General features: G+C 43.2%; 1 protein-coding gene and 1 pseudogene across 1 annotated transcript in view; both read right to left on the reverse strand.

Moving 5' to 3' along the window:
- The window catches only part of Armc1 (armadillo repeat containing 1), a 33,983-nt gene extending 31,950 nt beyond the window's left edge, over window positions 1–2,033 (reverse strand). Inside the window, exon 1 of the mRNA XM_028864519.2 lies at window positions 1,864–2,033. The gene's annotated coding sequence lies outside the window, so the exon portion shown is untranslated. The remainder of the gene's footprint in view (window positions 1–1,863) is intronic.
- Window positions 1,901–9,878, reverse strand: LOC114690129 (annotated as a pseudogene).
- Window positions 9,879–18,610: the final 8,732 nt, after the last annotated feature.

The following is an 18,610-nucleotide window of genomic DNA, read 5'->3' on the forward strand; positions in this document are numbered from 1 at the left end:
GATGCAAACAGGAGCCTAAAACTTTATTTGGGTACATAAATGAACACCTCTGAACAAAGCACTGAAGTGGGGCTAAAGAGATGGCTCAGCAGTTAGAAACACTGGCTGGTCTTCCAGAAGTCCCGGTTCAATTCCCAGCACCCAGATAGCAGCTTACTATCCAGAACTAGAGAATCCAGTTCTGGAGTATCCAATGCCCTCTTCTGGCACCAAGCATGCACATGGTGAACAGACATATATGCAGGCAAAACACTCAATCACAGGGAAAAAAAAAATATATATATATATATATATATATATATATATATATACATATACATATACATATATATGTGTGTGTATATATATATATTTTAAAAAAAACACTGAGAACTAAAACTCTCTGAGACACTATCTTTAATTATTGAGCAATGGGATATTGTGAATCTGGCAGCTTGTTTCAGTTTAATTATCAAATTACCAAATGAATAAACTGGAAAAACCCCTTCCTTCCAAAGAAACTAACTGGAAGATCTTCATGGCAAATGAAGAAAACTGGGGTGTGGGCCTTACACAGGACGACTAGACTGCAACAAACCGTGTGTGAATAAACGAAAGGTTCTGTTAACCGTCAGCAGTAAATTAACATTTTGTCTTAGTTTGCTCTTTCACCTTTAAAACCAGCACCTGCTGTCTTACAAGACGATTTGAAACACCTTACATACTGAGGTCTATTTTAAGATTTGAAGCTGCTAAGTTAAAACTGTCGAGAGGCACATTTCATTTTTTAAAAATGAAAAATCAAGTCTTACAAATGACAAAACTGAAAAACTCTGTCCTTGCCTTCCTGTATCTCAGTCTTAGAAGGCGTATAATGTATGCCTTTAGCTTTTCTTCTCCTTACTTAGCTTTGGCTGACCTATGTAGATGAAACTGGACTGGAACTAACAGGGATCTGCTTGCCACTACCTCCTCAATGCTGGGATTAAAGGCATACACCACCACGACCCAGCCTTATTTTCTCCTCCTTGGTTCTATTTGAACAAACACAATCCTCCTCAAACGTTAATGTGCACTGCGATCACCTCAGGAATCTTGTTAGAAAAGCAAGTTCAAGCTCAGTGGGTGCAATGGGGTCTGGGAATCTGAGATGTCCGACCAGCTTCCAGATGAGACTACGCCGCTCTCAGGCAAGCAGTCTTAGGAGCACGCAGCACGTGAGACATCTGTATTTGGGCAGATGTCGGAAAGGTTCTCTTCTTTCAGCCAAGGATCACCACTTAATTCATAGACGTACTTAGCTCTCACGTGCTAACAGCTGCAGCCTAAGTCCTTATGAGTTAAGTGGGGGTGAAGAGCGACCACCACCATCAAACACTGAGACTAACTGTAACTCTGGGAACTGAGTTACCTCCTCCAAGCCTCAGTTTCTTCACATAACAGTCTGGAGAGGGCTTCAGGGTGAAAGAAAATAAGAACGCAAGACAGAAAATTTTCAGGCAATCAAGCAAGCACAGAACTGGCCCAAGTGGGGCCTTCGACTGCAAGCGCTGGGCAGATAGTATCACGAAAAGAGCCGCTAACTGCGCAAATGCCCACCACCTGTGGCCACGGGTTTCTCTTGAATGAAGGCCTGCGCGCTGAGACTCGCAAGTGTGCGGGATTTACAGAAAGAACGCCGAGAGCTGAAGCAAAAGCAAAAAAGGCAGACGACACCCACTACCCGTAAGGCAGGCTGGCTGGTCAAAGTCGGAGGCGGGGAGAAGAGCAAGCGTCTGGAGGCTGCAGAAACGTCCCGCGGGATGCTGGCAGGGGGCGAGCGCAGCGGCGGGCCCGCGGTGCGGCGGCCGCCTCCCGGCCCCAGCTTGCCCCCGGCTCACGTACCCTCCAGAGCTCCGGGCGTCCGGAGCTAGCCGCAGCATCAGAGCCGCACCCACGACGGCACACGACCGGCGGCGCGGTGAGCCCGAGCCGCGGCCTGACTCAAAGCACCACAGGGTTGAGTCGCTGGCGGAGGAGGTTCTGCAGGATCCGCGGTGACCCTGTCACCTCTGCTGCTTTCATCGTCCCATTGGCTGAGAATGAGTCAACGTGAGGAAGGCCACCCAATCAGCGAAGGGATATTTTCAAACTAACGCTCTCATTGGTGAACTAGCCGGGACCAATGAGAACTCAGAACACTGAATTGGCCCTACGGGCTCGCCGTCCAGCGAGTCCTACATAAATTTGAGTCCATCGCTGTTTCGCGACTACAACTCCCAGAGTTCCCCTGGCCTGCCTTCTGCTTCTGTGTTCAGAAATTCAAACCGAATATTCCGTCTACTGCAAGTCTTCCAGGTCTAATAAAACAACCTCGTAATCCTTCATTCGCGTCTGTGAGTCTTTACTCAGAATCTTCAGACGTTTCCTTGTAGTTTTTAACTATGAACGTCGGCACTCTGGCGTCCTTGGATTTCGTTCATTTCTTGTTAGTGCCGCTTTCTAGCAAAGCAAAGGACGCCAAGAGCAAGGGTTGGCTGAGGTGACTTGACGTCGGAACGAGTTTGTCTTCTTTCTTGTGACTTCTGTCAGTTTTTCAAGTTCGTCGTGAAGTTTTGAATACTGCTTTCTATGTATCAAAGTAAAGACATACTTGTTTTATCGATAGTAGTCATTGAGAGGTTGGTTTAGATATGTGTTTTAGGCTCCAAAGTATTTCCCGAATTGTAATCCAAATCCTGCAGGCCAATCTGAAAATAATGCATCCATCACACTCATTGTGGATTTTCTTTTTTTACTGTCTGATTCTGACGTGTAGTTCATATATTAAAGTTACAGGGATTGGTTGTTGTTGTTACAAGGAATTTGAAGGGGCTTTAATTTGGAAAGAGTGTGGAAGAGTACCAGACTGTACTCTAAGTTCTTATCTCCAATAGTTTGTTAGTGAATTTATAAACCAGACGGCCAAGATGGTGCAGGCCTGTGATCTGAGCACTAAGTAGGCTAAGGCTGAAGGGGAATCATTCCAAAAGTTCAAGGCCAGTTTAGACTAACTAGACCTTCACAGAGACCTTGACTTAATAAACAAAACAACAAAAGAACCCATCTAGTTGAGTTTTTTTATGTTCCCTTGTTCCTGGTTATCGTATTATAATAAACCTAAAATGAAAACAGGAGCAAAGTAATGCTCAGTAGAAAACAATGACAGGCCGGGCGGTGGTGGTGCACGCCTTTAATCCCAGCACTCGGGAGGCAGAGCCAGGTGGATCTCTGTGAGTTCGAGGCCAGCCTGGGCTACCAAGTGAGTTCCAGGAAAAGGCGCAAAGCTACACAGAGAAACCCTGTCTCGAAAAACCAAAAAAAAAAAAAAAAAAAAAAAAGAAAACAATGACAGGTCTCTAATACTATCTGGCCTAGGGCAAAAACAAGTCTGCCTTGCCATGAAGGGGAATCGTAGTAAGAGAACATTGAGCCTGAATTAAAAGTGTGGGTGTAGAAAATGGAAAAGAAAAGAAGGAAAGGGAAAAAAGTAAATATACTAAGTCCAAAGGGCATAGCCAGTTAAACATAACCTATCTGGTTGAGTAAATAAAAAAATGTCTAATATTCTAATAAAAGATTCAGTTATCCAGAAATATAAATTTACTACTTTTGCTAAGGTTAACTTGCATATTAGGAAAAGATATCTTATTCTCTGACTAGTAATTAATGACAGGGTTTTGACTCTGTTGGGAAAATATGTTTCACAAAGTCTTTATCTATTGGAAGTTCACCATCTGAAATTGAATGTATTCATATTTCTGCCATTAAAGCTCTGGGGAGGCTAGACTTTCTGCAAACTGCCATTACTAAGGAAAGATGGCTGGAACTAAAAAGCAAAGGATGCCTTAAAAAATAATTGGTGCTTCCTAAACTCCAGTGGATTGATTACAAGCCTCAGGGAAGTCTTTAAGTTTTTATGAATTCTCATTCCTGATTTAAAAGTGTCTGAACTTGACACCTATGAAGTTGTGCTACCTACCATTATGAGTCATTGCTTGAGTCTTAGATATCTTGCCACGGGACAGACTGGAATGTAGAGTTTCTCAATCACTGTGTTGCTTAAGAGACCATTCAGACCCTGTCAGTTGTATTTAACAATCGTCTTTTGACTACACACATTGTGCCAGAGACAGCCTTAGCTATGGGTCAAAGAGAAGGAAAATCAGCCCTTCAAAGAGCTAAGAGTTTGGGAGCTCAAACAGCCGTGGCTTCTAGTGTTTTCTGATCAGACGATGCTTTTTCATTTTTGAAATTTCTAATCTTGTTTTTCATTTTCTTACAGGTAGTATATATTATATGTTGGGAATAGCACCCTCCCACCCATTTCTACCTTCATTTTAATTACCCTTCCCATTGTCCCCCTTTGTCCCCAAGACAGCTGCACCTCTACTTTCATGACATGTATCATTCATGATTTTATGAGATTATGTAATACCTAGGAACCACAAACAAGAGAAAATATATTCATCTTTCTGAGACTGGCTTATTTCATTTAATATGATTGTTTCCAGTTATGTGTATTTTCCTACAAAAAGAATATATAACTTCATTCTTTGTGGCTGAAAAGACTCCATTGTTTTTACATGCCACACTTTCTTTATCCAGCTGGCTTGGTTCCATCATTTGGCAATTATGGATAGTGCTGTAGTAAACATGAATGTGCAAATGTCTCATATGTTGTCTTGGTGTCCTTCAGATAAATACACAGGAGTGATGTAAATTGATTTATAGTTTATTGGGAAACTTCCATACAGAGTTCCACAGATGCCAGATTAGTTTATATTGCCAACGGCAGCAGTGAAGGTTCACTTTCATCCAGATGCTTACCAAGGTTAGTTTCCTAACATCCTGACTGGAGTACAGTGGAATCTCAAATGTGTTTTAATTTGCATTTCTCACATGTTGTTGCTCAGGTTACCTGTATTTCATTTTGTAGACTGCTCACTTCCATTAGCCCATTTGGTAATTGTGGGTTATTCTTTTTCAGTTTTGGTTCTTTTTATAGTCTTGATATTATTCCTCTGTCAGATGTATAGCTGGCAAAGATGTTCTCCCATTCCGTGGGCTGTCTTTTTATTCTATTAAGCATTTCCTTTTCATTATAGGAGCCTTTCAGTTTCATGAGGTCGCATTTGTCTGCGATTGAACTTATTTCCTGAGCAACTGTAATCCTACTCAGAAAGTTCTTGCCTGTGCTTATGTCTTGAAGTCTTTTCCTTTTCTTCTAACAGTCTCAAAGTCACAGATCTTACATTAGAGTCTTTGATCTGTTTGGAGTTGATTTCTTAGCAGTGTGAAAGACAAGTATCTAGCTTCATGCTTCTGTATGTGGATATTCAATTTTCCTAGCGCTACTGGTTAAGCAGGCTGAGTTTCCTCCAATGTATATTTTTGGTATCAAAATCAGGTGGCTATAACTGTGTGCGTTTATATCTGGATCAGCTATTCTCAGTTAATCTGGATGGCTGTTTTGTTTTGTTTTTGCCAATTCTAAGCTGTTTCTGTTATGTGGTTCTGTACTATAACACAGAATCAGGTCTGATGTTACTTCTGACATTCGTTTTGCTCAGGATTGCTTTGGTTCTATGGAGTCTTTTGTGCTTCCAAATAAATTATAAATTATTTTTCTATTTCTGTGACAAATGACTTTGTGTGTGTGTGTGTGTGTGTGTGTGTGTGTGTGTGTGTGTGTGTGTGTTATGTGGCATGGGCATGCCATGGTCTACAAGTGGAGGTAAGAGGACAATTTTGTAGAGTCAGTTCCAGCCTTCCACCTTGATATAAGTTGCAGGCATCAAGTCAAGTGTATAGTCTTCACAGCAAGCACGTTTTCCCCATGGAGCCTTCTCTGCTGGCCTGCTTTGTAATTTTGATGGGGGTTATTACATTGAATTTGTAGGTTGCTTTTTGTAAAATAGCCATTTCACAGTGTTAATTTTTCCAATCCATAAGCATGGTGATGGATGGGTCTTTCTGTCTTCTAGTGTCTTCTTCAATTTCTTTTTTGAGTATTTTAAAGTTTAATTTTTTTTCAATCTATAGGTTTGGTTTTTTGCTTCCGTAGATTTATTTCAAAGTGACTTTTTGTTTATTTGCTTGCCTTTTGAAGCAGTTATGCCTTGGGTTGCTTCCCTGATTTATTTCTCAGCATGTCAAACAACTTTTGAGTTTCCTAGCACTTGATAAGTTGAGTCAAGAGGATCAGAAGTTCAAGGCCATCCTTGGCTTTGTGGTAGGTTAGAGGTCAACATGGGGTACAGTAGACCCTGTCTCCAAAAAAGGAAAAAAATGAGCACATAGTTCTGAAATATATATTTACTCATAAGTTCTAATCATACATTCTATATATTATCAAATACATATATTTTAAAGCATATGAATTATGAAAAAAAAGGCTAAATAGATGCTCCAAACTGGACATCTAGATGAAAATAAATTTGAATATATACATCCTTTTCCAAAAAAAATTCCAGGTGAATTAAAACTCAGATCATAAAGATGAATATCTTTATTTTCATCAAATAACATTGAGGTGCCTCAGGCTGGCTTCAAACTTGTGATCCTCGTGCCACAGCCTCCCAAGTGCTGAGAATATAGGCATGTTTCACCACACCTGTCCCTTAAGGACTACAACATACAACCTAGGTATGCAATGCAAGGATAGGGTAACAAAACGGGAACCAAACAGAACAAAATAACCTTTTGCATTTGGGAGGGAAAGGCAAGTGGATTTCTAACATCGTGGCCAGCCTGGTCTACAGAGCAACTTTCAGGACAGCCAGGGCTACACAGAGAAACCTTGTCCCAAAAAAATAACTACAAAGACAAATATTTTTGCTGGTCCAGAGACAAAAATATTGGGAGACATCCTTGACTATTAGTGAGTTTAAGGCCAGCCTGGGCTAAATAAGACTATGTCTCAAAGAACCAACAACTAGACCAGCAAGATGGCTCAGCAGATAAAGGCACTTGCCCACTGATGATGCAAGCCTGTGCTGAACTTGATCCCTGGAATGTGTATTAGTTACTTTTCTGTTGCTGTGATAAAATTCCATGACAAGAAGAAACTTAGAGGAGTATAGGGTTTATTTTAGTTCAAGTCACAGAGGAGTACAGTCAATCAAGTTAGGTTAGACATGGCAGCAAGAGCCTTCAACCCACCTGGCAGTCAGGAGGCAGAGAGATCAGATTCTGTCTACTTTGTGTATAATTAGGATTTCTATTGCTGTGATTTGGGGAGGAAAATGTTTATTTCAGCTTACAATTCTTCACCAAAGTTCACCACCAAAGGAACTAAAGGCAAGAACCTCAAGACAGGAACTGAATCAGAGGCCATGGAGGAACACTGCTTACTGGCTTGCTCATCATGGCTTGCTTAACCTACTTTCTTACACGCCCCAGGACCACCTCCCCCAAGGAAGCACCACCCATGGTGGGGTAGGCCCTCCTACATCAATCATTAATCAAGAAATTGCCTAACAGACTTGCTACTGGTCAATTTTATGGAGGCATTTTTCTCAATTGAGAGCCCTTCTTCCCAAATGACATTAGCTTATGTCAAGTTGACAAAAAAAATTTAAAAACCACCCAACCAGGACAATAAACCCCTTTTTAAAGTTGTAATGTTTTATATTGTGATATTGATACATATTAGTCTTTAAATTTTCACTTTAAAAATCACAGACTCTCTTCGAAATGTTCAAAATCTCTCTAAAAATCCAAAGTCTCTAAAACTCCAAATGGTTTCTCTGAAAAATCCAAGCTTCATAACTATGGGTTCCTGTAAAATCAAAATAAGTTAAATACTTCCATATTCCAAGAGAGAGAACAGACCCAAACATTCTGCCCAAGGCCGATCCAGGGCCCAACTGCCGATCCTGTGAATCCCAACAACTTGGAGGCGTTGGTGAGATTGCCCTACCTGTTAACTGAGATCCATTCGGGAGAGGATTCAGAAGCCCACAGTCTGCAGTCTGAGGAAACAAGATCAGCTGAGGAGTTCACGAGTGAGCAAAACACAACCCAAGAATGCAAGAGAAGAAGCCATCCAGCCACTGAACCAGATCACCAGTGTTATAAGCCTACACCGACTGGGAACAAGTGAGGCCCCATCTCCGGACCAGCAGACCAGGTCTCTAGCCCCTAGGCCCCAGCCATCGGAGCCCCAGGGACCAGGCAGCTACCTTTCCCTGCTCCCTCACCATATTCCAAGAGAGAATGGCAAGGGGACAGTCAGAATCAAATCTAAGCAGAACCAAAGTTCAACAATGTAAACTCAGTCAGGCTTCTGGAACCCGCTGAGCATCCCTCTGGGCTCCATAGGGCTGAGGCAGTTCCACTTCTCCAGGTCTGCTACACACAGTCCACACAGATTATCTCATAGGTCCAGGCCAGCTCGACTCTACAGCTGCTGCTCTCCTAGGTGGTCATCTCATTAAGCTGACTTCTGGATCTCTACTGCAACTGGGATGCACATTTTCCAGTAGCTTCTCCTGGGCTCTCTTCAGGGACTCTGACCCTGCCTCATAGTGCCACAGTTCAACTCCTCTCCATTACCCCTTCAACACAGAGGCTTTTACTGCAACTGAGGCTGCACCTTCACTAATGGCCTCTCCTAAACTCTCTCTAGGGATGCCAGGCCTGTTACACAGTGACAAGCCTCATCTTCTCTCCAAGACTCCTTCAAGTGTTGTGAAATATAATTTTAAGGTGTGTTACTTTTGTTTATGTTGCATTTGTTTAATTCTGTGAAGCTGTGTTACTTTGCCTGTCTAAAACACCTGATGGTCTAATAAAAAGCTGACCAGCCAATAGCAAGGCAGGAGAAAGGTTAGGCAGGGATGGCAGGAGAGAGAATATATAGGACAAACCTGGGAGGAAGAAAGAATAAAGAGCAAGAGAACAAGGAGAGGAGGACTTCAGGGGCCAGCCACACAGCCAGACACGTAGTAAGAAGGAAAGAAAAGGTATACAGAAATAGAGAAATGTAAAATCCCAGAGGCAAAACGTAGATGGGATAATAAGCGTTAAGAAAAGCTGGACAGCAACAAGCCAAGCTAAAGCCGAGTATTTATAATTAAGAATAAGCCACCATGTGTGATTTATTTGGGAGCTGGGTGGTGGACCCCCAAAGAGTCAAAAAAGTAAAAAAGCTAAGAGCAAAAACACACAACATACAAGAGTCACTTGGGTGACTCTTACACATTACCAAGTTTCCTGCCAGCATGAGATTCAACTTTGATCCCCTCTGTACCACAACTTGGTGTGCTTGCCCTCAGGAAGTTTTCGCCACAATGATGCTGTCTATCTCCCTGTCTCTGTGCTCGCTCGCTCTCTCTCTCTCTCACCATTTGCTTTTTACTTTTTAAAATAAATGTTAAATAAATACACTGTATACTGTGGAGCCAGAATGACCATCAGAGTGTGGATGATGGTCTGGCTGAGAGCTGCTGAATATAATCCTTGGTGTGGTCAACTGCTGTCTTGGGTATTTCTGGTGGGGGTCTTTCTACCAGCTTCACAAAATAGTGATAATAGATTTTCTCCATGATGCTAAGGCAACCTCAACCATGGTAACAGAGATACTTCAGGCCCTGGCTGAGGGAGACTCAGCTACATGTAAATTGAATCTGAATTCCACGTTATTATATCTCACTGTCATGTCCTGTGCTTCTAAGAGAACCTCTTTAATTATTTGATCCTCCTCCTTCTTATCATTGAGCTCCAATTGAGCCAAAGCCTGATAGATGGACATGAGCTCTGAGCACTCAATGGCTTTTCTAGTCCAAAGTTCCAAAGTCCTTCCACATTCCTCCCAAAATCACATGCTCAGGTTTGTCTCAGTAATACTCCATGCCCAGTACCAAATTCTGTCTTAGATATTCTTTTGCTGTGCTTAAAAAAAAAAAAATGACACTGGGCAGTATGGTAGCACACAACTTAATCCAAGCCCTCAGGAAGCAGAAGCAGGAGGATCTCTGTGAGTTCAAAGTCAGCCTGGTCTACAGAGCTAGTTTCAAAATAGCAAGAGCTACACAGAGAAACTCTGTCTTGAAAAACCAAAACCAAACAAACAAAATGAGCAAAAGCAGCTTGAGGAGGAAAAGGTTTATTTCAGCTTACAATTCCACACCACAGTCCAACATCACAGGAAACAGGAACTGAAGCAGAGGCCATGGTGAACTGCTTTACTTACACAACCTGCTTTCTTATACAACCCAGGATCAACTGCACAGAGAAGGCACCGCCCATACTGGGCTGGGCCCTCCCACATCAATCATTAATTAAGAAAATGCCCAAGAGACTTGCCTATGGGCCAATCTGATGGAAGCATTTTCTTCATTGAGAATCCTCCTTCCCAAATGACTCTAGCTTGTGTCAAGCTGACAAAAAACACCAAACAAACCAGGACACACAGAAGATGGGTGGGAAGTGGGGGTGGGGAGGTGGAAGGGTAGCTATAGAATATCAAAAGCCTTTCTCCAGTGATATATTTCCTCCAGTACATCTCTGTCCCCTAAAAGTTCCACAACATTCCACTGACCCATTTGGTGCCACCAACCCAGGACCAAATGTTCAAATCTATGAAGCTATGGTGGAGATTTCTCATTCAAAACCATTGGAATTCCTGGCACTCCCCCAGTTACAAGACTGCACAAGTGCTGTCCAGTAGCCAAGCAAGAGGCTTAGTCATCCCCGGGCCTTATGTCCTGTGTAATCTGTGCCATGCATGGTCATGTAATTTGTGCGCAGCATGATCAGGTCATCTATGCGCATGTGTGGCATAGCTACTTAAGCCCATATGCACATACTGGGGGGATCTATAAAAAGCGGGTCACAGACTCCTCCCCCCCTTCTTCCTCTCTCTCTCCCTGCACAATCTTCCGTAGGCTTAAGCACATTCCCCTCTGTTCCTTCTCTTAATAAAGCCTTATAGTGGTTTTTGTCATGCCTTATGGCTTTCCTCACATGGTAAAAGCACCGCTTAATGAATAACATAGTGTCGCATAATAATAACTAACAAAAACACCTCACCACATAAAGGAGGAGGGAGAGAGCGGATGCCATAATCATTCTCTGACACAACACACACCATAGCAGGTGTGTCTCCCCTCAGCATCACATATAGACAGTGATAAAAAAAAATGTTTAAGAACAACTTTGCGAGGTGTGGCAGTGCACACCTGTAATCCCAGAAGTCAGGAGATGGAAGCAGGAAGATCAGGAGTTCAACCAGCCCGCCTCACAAAAAAGGGTGAGGGCACTTCATCCAAGACATCAGTGACCTGAGTTCAGTTCCTGGAAACCACATGGCGGAAGGACAGTACAGACTCCTGCAAACTGTCTTCTCATCTCCACACACATGCCTTAGCATATGCACACCTCTTTTACATAATACATATATAAAGCAAATTTAGGTGCTAGAGTGCAGCCCAGTGCTCAAGCACTTCCCTAGCATATGTGAGTCCCATCTCAGCAGTACAACAAAAACCCCATATTTTAATCCCATTTGTTCATTCATGCACACATGTGCTCAATGTAGCATGTCACAGAATGTGTATGGAAGTCAGAGGACAACTTGCAGGAGTTGGTTCTCTCATGTGGGTCCCAGGGATCAAATCCACATCATTAGGTGTGGTGGTATTGTGTTCCCTGAAATATTGTGCATGCTAATAAATTTATCTGGGTTCAGAGAACAGAACAGCCACAATATTAAACATAGAGGACAGGCAGTGGTGGCACACACCTTTAATCCTAGCATTCCAGAGGCAAAGATCTACCTGGATCTCTGTGTGTTCAAGGATACAGCCAAGCATGGTGACTCACACCTTTAATCCCAGAAAGTGAGCCTTTAATCCCAGGGAGTGATAGCAAAAAGCAGAAAGGTATATAAGGCGTGAAGACCAGGAACTAGAAGCTTTTAGCTGATTAAGCTTTCAGGCTTTAGAGCAGCAGTTCAGCTGAGATTCATTCTGGATGAGAACTCAGAGGTTTCCAGTCTGAGGAAACAGGATCAGCTGAGGAACTGGCAAGGTAAGGAAGCTGTGGCCAGTTCTGCTTCTCTGATCTTCCAGCATTCACCCCAATAACTGGCCTCAGGTTTGATTTTATTAATAAGACTCTTTAAAATTCATGCTATAATTAGGCTTGGCAGCAAGCACCTTACCTATTGAACTAACTCACCGTGCTCCAAAATCAAAATGTTTGAAAAGTGTCCAAGTGGGGAGAGACTCATGGGCCCCACTCCTTTCTAAGGATCCATAGGCAGTTAATCATTGCTGGGTGAGGAAAAGATGTTTTTCACAGCCACCGCAAGTTGCCTGTGCTCATAGAAGTAACCCAGTTAAACTCAGTGGTTCACAGGGAGGGAGAGAGGGAGGGGGAGGGAGGACAGAGAGAGGGAGGAGAGGGAGTGGAAGTAGGAGGGGGAAGGGGGGAAGGAAGGAAGGAAGGGAGGGAGGGAGGGAGGGAGGGAGGAAGGGAGGGAGGAAGGAAAAAGTTGGGAAAAGAAAGATCAGCGGAAGTAGGAGGAGAGCAAGAGGGGTGATGAAGGATGACTATGTCAAATACTGTATATACATGATGAAAATTTAGTGCTATGCATTACTGTGTATAATTAATATACGCTAATAAAATGTTTTAAAATGCACAAACCTTCTGGTGGCAGCCCACATAAAAGGCTATGGAAGAAAGACACTTTTCTTTTTGTCCATGTTTCCTCACTCCCACTAGCAAGTGCATCTACCCTACTGGTGCAGCAGTGTTAAAGCCAGCTGCCTCAGGATCCCAACTCAGAATGAAGACAGCAGCTGTTCAGGAATCCTTCAGGACTCCAGGGCCAGAGTGGGACTCGGTCGGGCTGAACAACGTAGATCCTCAGCCTTTCCATCATGAGATAGCCTTTGTTAGACTACTCAGACCACATCCAGGAAGTCAGTCTATAAATCTCCTTTTAATGTATAGGCTCATTCTGTAAGTTCTGTCCCTTTAGAAAATCCCACCTAATACAAAAGGCTAGACAGAAGGACCGTGAGTTCTAAGCCATCCTGGGCTATGTAGGAAGCTCAAGAGAGAGCAAGGACTCTCAGCAAGGAGAGGGCATGGCTCAGGGGTAGAATGCTTTCCTTGCAAGCATGAAGGGGGGGGGCGGTTCCCATCTGAGAAGCATAAAAATTACAATAATAAAGTAATAAAGAACTAGTGGAATGTTTGAGTGAATCATGATAATTCTACAGGCTTTGGACCATTGTATAACCACTGATAAACACAGATTAGAACTGGGATAGTAGTGCAAATTAATGCCAGGATGTGGGAAACAGGCAGGAAGAGTGATTTTGAGGGTGGTCTCAGCTACAGAGCAAGATCCTGCCTCAAAAACAAGTAAGGAGTCAGGCAGTGGTGGCACACACCTTTAATCCCAGGCAGAGGCAGGCAGATCTCTGAGTATGAAGGCAGCCTGGTCTACAAAGTGAGCTCCAGAACAGCCAAGGCGACACAGAGAAACCCTGTCTCAAAAAAGAAAAACAAACAAACATTAAAAAAAAAAAAAAAAAAACGCAGTCAGGGAGATGGCTCAGTGATTGAGAAGCACTATTCCAGGGGACCCAGGTTCAATTCTCACCACCTATACCACAGCTTCACTAGATACAGCCATGAAGAAAAGGCCTCCCTCTTCCCCAGCACCCATTACCCACCAATAACCAACCCCCTTTGGGTCGCTCCTTGTCCAAGATGGATCTCAGCTTCAGGTGATCCATTGCCATCTTCTGAACTCTGCAAGCACCAGTCATGAAAAGGATACACAGACATGCATGCAGGCAAAACATCCATACACATTAAATAAATAAGTAAGTAAATCTAAAAATTAAAATAAAATGAATGAATATAAAAATAAAACAATAAAAAATTTAATTTCAAGTTGTTGTTGGGGGCTTTTTCTCTTTTTTGTGGGGCTGCCACCCAGCTCCCAAATAAATCACACATGGAGGCTTATTCTTAATTACCTTAATTACCAATGCCTGGCCTTAGCTTGGATTAGTTTCTAGCCAGCTTTCCTCAACTTATCCCTTTTACCTTTTGCGTCTGGGCTTTTCCTGTTCTCTTACTTCTGTATTTTACAATTACTCCGTGGCTTGCTGTGTAGCTGGGTGGCTGGCCCCTGGAGTCCTCCTCCTTCTCTGGCTACTAGATCTTATCCAGCGCCCCCTTTCCAGATTTCTCCCTCTATCCTTTCTCCTGCCTTGCTATTGGCTAGTTCTTTATTAGACCAATAGGTGTTTTACATAGGCACAGTAACAGCTTCACAGAGTTCAACAAAAGCAACATAAACAAAACAAACACACTTTAAAATACTCTACTACACCAAGTTGCAGAAATAGCCTTGGAATAATTTCTAAAATCTTAAGTAATACCAGAAAAGCATATACTAGTCATTTAAAAAATAACAGCAAAATGATTTTTTATTTTGTGTGTATGAAAAATTGGCCTGCATATATGTACATGCACTATGTGCATGCCTGGTGCCTGCAGGGGTCAGAAGAAGGCACTGAATCCCCCAGAACTAAAGTTACAGACAGTTATGAGCTGTCATGTAAGTGCTGGGAACAGAACCTAGGTCCTCTGCAAGAATAAAAAGTTCTCTCTTAACTGCCGAACCATCACCCCCATCCAACCTTATACATTCAAAGTATGTAAATTATGAATGACATGAACATTGAAAATACACAGAAAAGAGTATCTATTTTTTTTTTCAGTTTAAATGAGTGGGAGAAGATCTGAGAAGGAAGAGCTGTCTCAGGTTTCTATTGCAGTGATAAACACCATGACTAAATGCAACTTGGGGAGGAAAGGGTTCAAGTCAGCTCACAGTCCATCATGAGGGCGGGGCAGGAACCTGAAGGCAGGAACTTTAGTAGAGACCATGAAGGAGTGCTGCATGCTCTCCAGACTACACTCAACTACTTTTCTTATACCTCTGAGGACTACCTGCCCAGGGATGGCACTGCCAATACTGGTTAGGCCCTCCCTCATCAATCATTCATTAAGAAAATTCCCCCAGAAGCCAGGCTCTAATCCCTTTAAACCTAGCACTAGGGAGGCAGAGGCAAGCAGATCTCTGTGAGTTTGAGGCCAGCCTGTCTACAGAGCAGCCAGAGCTACACAGAGAAACCCTGTCTTGAAAAACAAAACAGGCCGGGCGTTGGTGGCGCACACCTTTAATCCCAGCACTCAGGAGGCAGAGGCAGGCAGATCTCTGTGAGTTTAAGGCCAGCCTGGGCTACCAGGAAAGGCGCAAAGCTACACAAGAGAAACCCTGTCTCGAAAAATCAAAAAAAAAAAAAAAAAAAAAAAGAAAAGAAAAGAAAAACAAAACAAAAAACCAACTCCCTCCCCTAAAAGAAAGAAAAGGAAGGAATGGAGGGAGGGAGGGAGGGAGGAAAGAAGGAAGGAAGGAAGGAAGGAAGGAAGGAAGGAAGGAAGGAAGGAAGGAAGGAAGGAAGAAAAAAGGAAAAGGCCCCCGTAGACTTGCCTATAGGCCAATCTGATTAAAGCATTTTCTCAGTTGTTTCCTTTCCCCTGATAACTCTAGATTGTGTCAAATTGAAAAACAAACCAGAAACAGAAAAACCTTAATCAGGACAGGAGTCTACCACACAAAGAAAAGTAAGTTAAAGCAAGAATAACTTTACTGAGAAATAGGATATATAGTTTTCTGTATCTGATTAGTTTGCATTAAGTGAAATCATTTATGTAGTTCTTACTCCCTCTCCTGTCTGTCTCCCTGAAAAGAGCCAGAGGCAAGAGTTTTACCCAGTCAAGGTGAAGTTCCTGTGGCATTTTAACAAGAATATTGTTTAAGGAGTGGTTAGTTCGTTCTGCCTTTCCTGGGGACTGAGGGTGATACAGGATATGAAAATGCCAAGGGATGTTAAGAGCTTTATATAAGGTTTGGGAATTCTGGGAGGTGAATTCAGGACCATTGTCAGACTGGAGAGAAGTGGGAATCCCAAATCAAGGAATAATCTCCTGGAGAAGGTCAGAGATTGTCTGAGCTTGTTTGTTAGTCGTTGGAAAGGCTTCAACTCAGCCTGAGAATATGTCTACTAGAACCAGGAGATACTTAACTTGTCCGACTGTGGGCATGTGAATAAAATCAAATTGCCACTCAGTCCCCAGGAGGGAGGCCCTAGCCTGGTGGGTAGGAAAAGGGTGGCCCTATTTAGAATTAGGGTCTGACTTTTGACAAATTTTACAAGAGGCAGTAATAGTTTTTAAGAACTGTAAGTCCTCAGGGGTGGGCTGTAGGTGAGCTTTGACAAAATGAGACAGAGACTGACTATTAGGATTAAAGAGCTGGTGTAGATAGTACAGAATTTGCCATGTGAGGCTGTGGGTTGTAGTGTATGGACTAATTCCCTGCAGTGGGTGGGGTGAGTCTGGGCCCTGGAGGGCTGCTGTCCTAGCTGCCTAGTCAGCTTGGTTATTTCCCTTAGAAATGATGGAGTTGTTGGTCTAATGAGACCAGCAGTAAATAATTCCTATAGCTTTGGAGAGATGGGGAGCTTTTAGCATGGCCATAATTTGGCCTGAGTTAGTTATGGATCCTCCTTTTGTTGTAAGAAACCCACACTCTTTCCAGATGGCAATATGGGACAGGAGGCTATGAAAAGCATACTTAGAATATGTGTAAACATTTAGGGATTGTCCTTGTGTTAATTGGAAGGCATAGGTAAGGGCTATTAGTTCAGCCTGCTGGTTAGTAGTGTGAGCAGGGTGTGCCTGTGCTTTAACCACCCTGGTATCTGACTCTATGGCATAGCCTGCTTTATGGGTCCCCTCATGTAAAAAGGAGCTGCCATCTATGTACCAGGTATAGGTGGCCTGAGGCAATGTTCTCTCCTGTATGTGTGAAGGGTGGGTCAGTAGTTCCTCTAGGGTTACAGTGTAGGAATGAGATGGGGGAATAGTCAGTATTAGGTTGAGGGAGAAGACTTGAGATATTGAGGTGTGGGCAAGATTGGAAAGTAAATGTGGCATCTTCCAGTAACGCCACCTGGAGAGAAAGAACTTGGGAAGGAGGTAGAGTTTGTTAGCTTTATACGTAAAGAGATGGGACAGGTTGTGGTGGGAGAAGATAGTGGTGGGTGACCCAAAGGTTAGTTTCTTTGATTCACAAATAATGAGCTCAGCAGCTGCTAGAGCATGTATGCAGGGTGCCCATCCTTGAGTGGTAAGATCTAGTTTTTTTGACAGGTATCTTACAGGTACAAAGGAAGGTCCCAGCTGCTGGCCTAGGACCCCAAGGGCATATCCCTTTTTTTCTATTGCCTAGAGGGAGAAGGAACAAGTTAGGTCTGGGAGATGGAGGGTTAGAGCCTGTTAGAAATTCTGAAAGGGCTTATTAATGGGATGGAGGAGGGGGTTTGTGTGGAGAGCCAAGACCTGTCTCATATAAGGGGTGAACAAAGAGAGAAAAAGGGGATCCAGGAGCATAAGAAGTCAACCATTCCTAGAAATGATAAAATCTCTTTAGTAGAGGGGACTGCAAGAGACTGGATTAAGTGCTTTCTATCTAAAGTAATAGCCTTGTGGGTTGGGGTAATGGTTAGACCCAAGTAGGTGTCCTGAGGGGTGGACAGTTGGACCTTGGAAGGTGAGACTCTATAGCCCTGGTTGGACAAGAAATTTAGGAAAGCAGAGGTGTTAGTTTGGCTAATTTGTAATATCGGGCTGCAAAGTAGAATGTCATCTACATACTGTATGAGTTTAGAGTTGGGGAGAGACAAAGAGTAAGTCAGAAGCCAGGGCCTGGCCAAATAGGTGTGGACTGTCCCAGAATCCCTGGGTTAGGACAGTCCAGGTGAGCTGTGTGGAGAGGTGGGTGTCAGGGTCAATCCAGCTGAAAGCAAAGGTATTTTGAGACACAGTGCTGAGAGAGATAGAGAAGAAAGCATTCTTGAGATCCAGACCTGAGAAACAGGAGGTTCCTGAATGGATAGTGGAGAGAAGTATGTAAGGGTTAGGCACTACAGGATAGAAGGGGACCACTGTACTGTGGGGTGTCTTTCAGTATGCTATGACTATGTATTGCTCTCATTGGTTGATAAATAAAGCCGCACTGGCCTATAGCATGGCAGGATGGAGCCAGGCAGGAAAATCCAAGAGAGGTAACAAAAGGAGAAAGGAGAATAAGAGCAGATGCCAAACCGCCGTCCAAGGAGCAACATGTAATGGGATACAGGTAAAGCCAGGGAACACATGGCAATACATAGATTAATAGAAATGGATTAATTTAAGATGAAAGAGCTAGCTAGCAAGAAGCCTGCCATAGACCATACAGTTGATAATTAATATAAGCCTCTGAGTGATTACTTGGCTATGGGAAATCAGGGCTGGGCAGGTGGGACACAGGAAAACTTCCAGCTACATTTTGGTCCCCAACATGTTAGCAAGAATTTCCACTCAAAAACCTGAGAAAGCTTTTAAAAAGGGTTCTAAAATGGATCCAAGAACAGCTTCTAATTCATGTCGCTCATGGTGGGCCGCAGTACAGAGACGCATCCCCTGGCCCAGCAGGCTTCAGTGGCAACATGGCAGACTCCCATGGTCT

This window comes from Peromyscus leucopus, chromosome 5, assembly GCF_004664715.2.
Source record: "Peromyscus leucopus breed LL Stock chromosome 5, UCI_PerLeu_2.1, whole genome shotgun sequence".
Lineage (NCBI taxonomy): Eukaryota > Metazoa > Chordata > Mammalia > Rodentia > Cricetidae > Peromyscus > Peromyscus leucopus.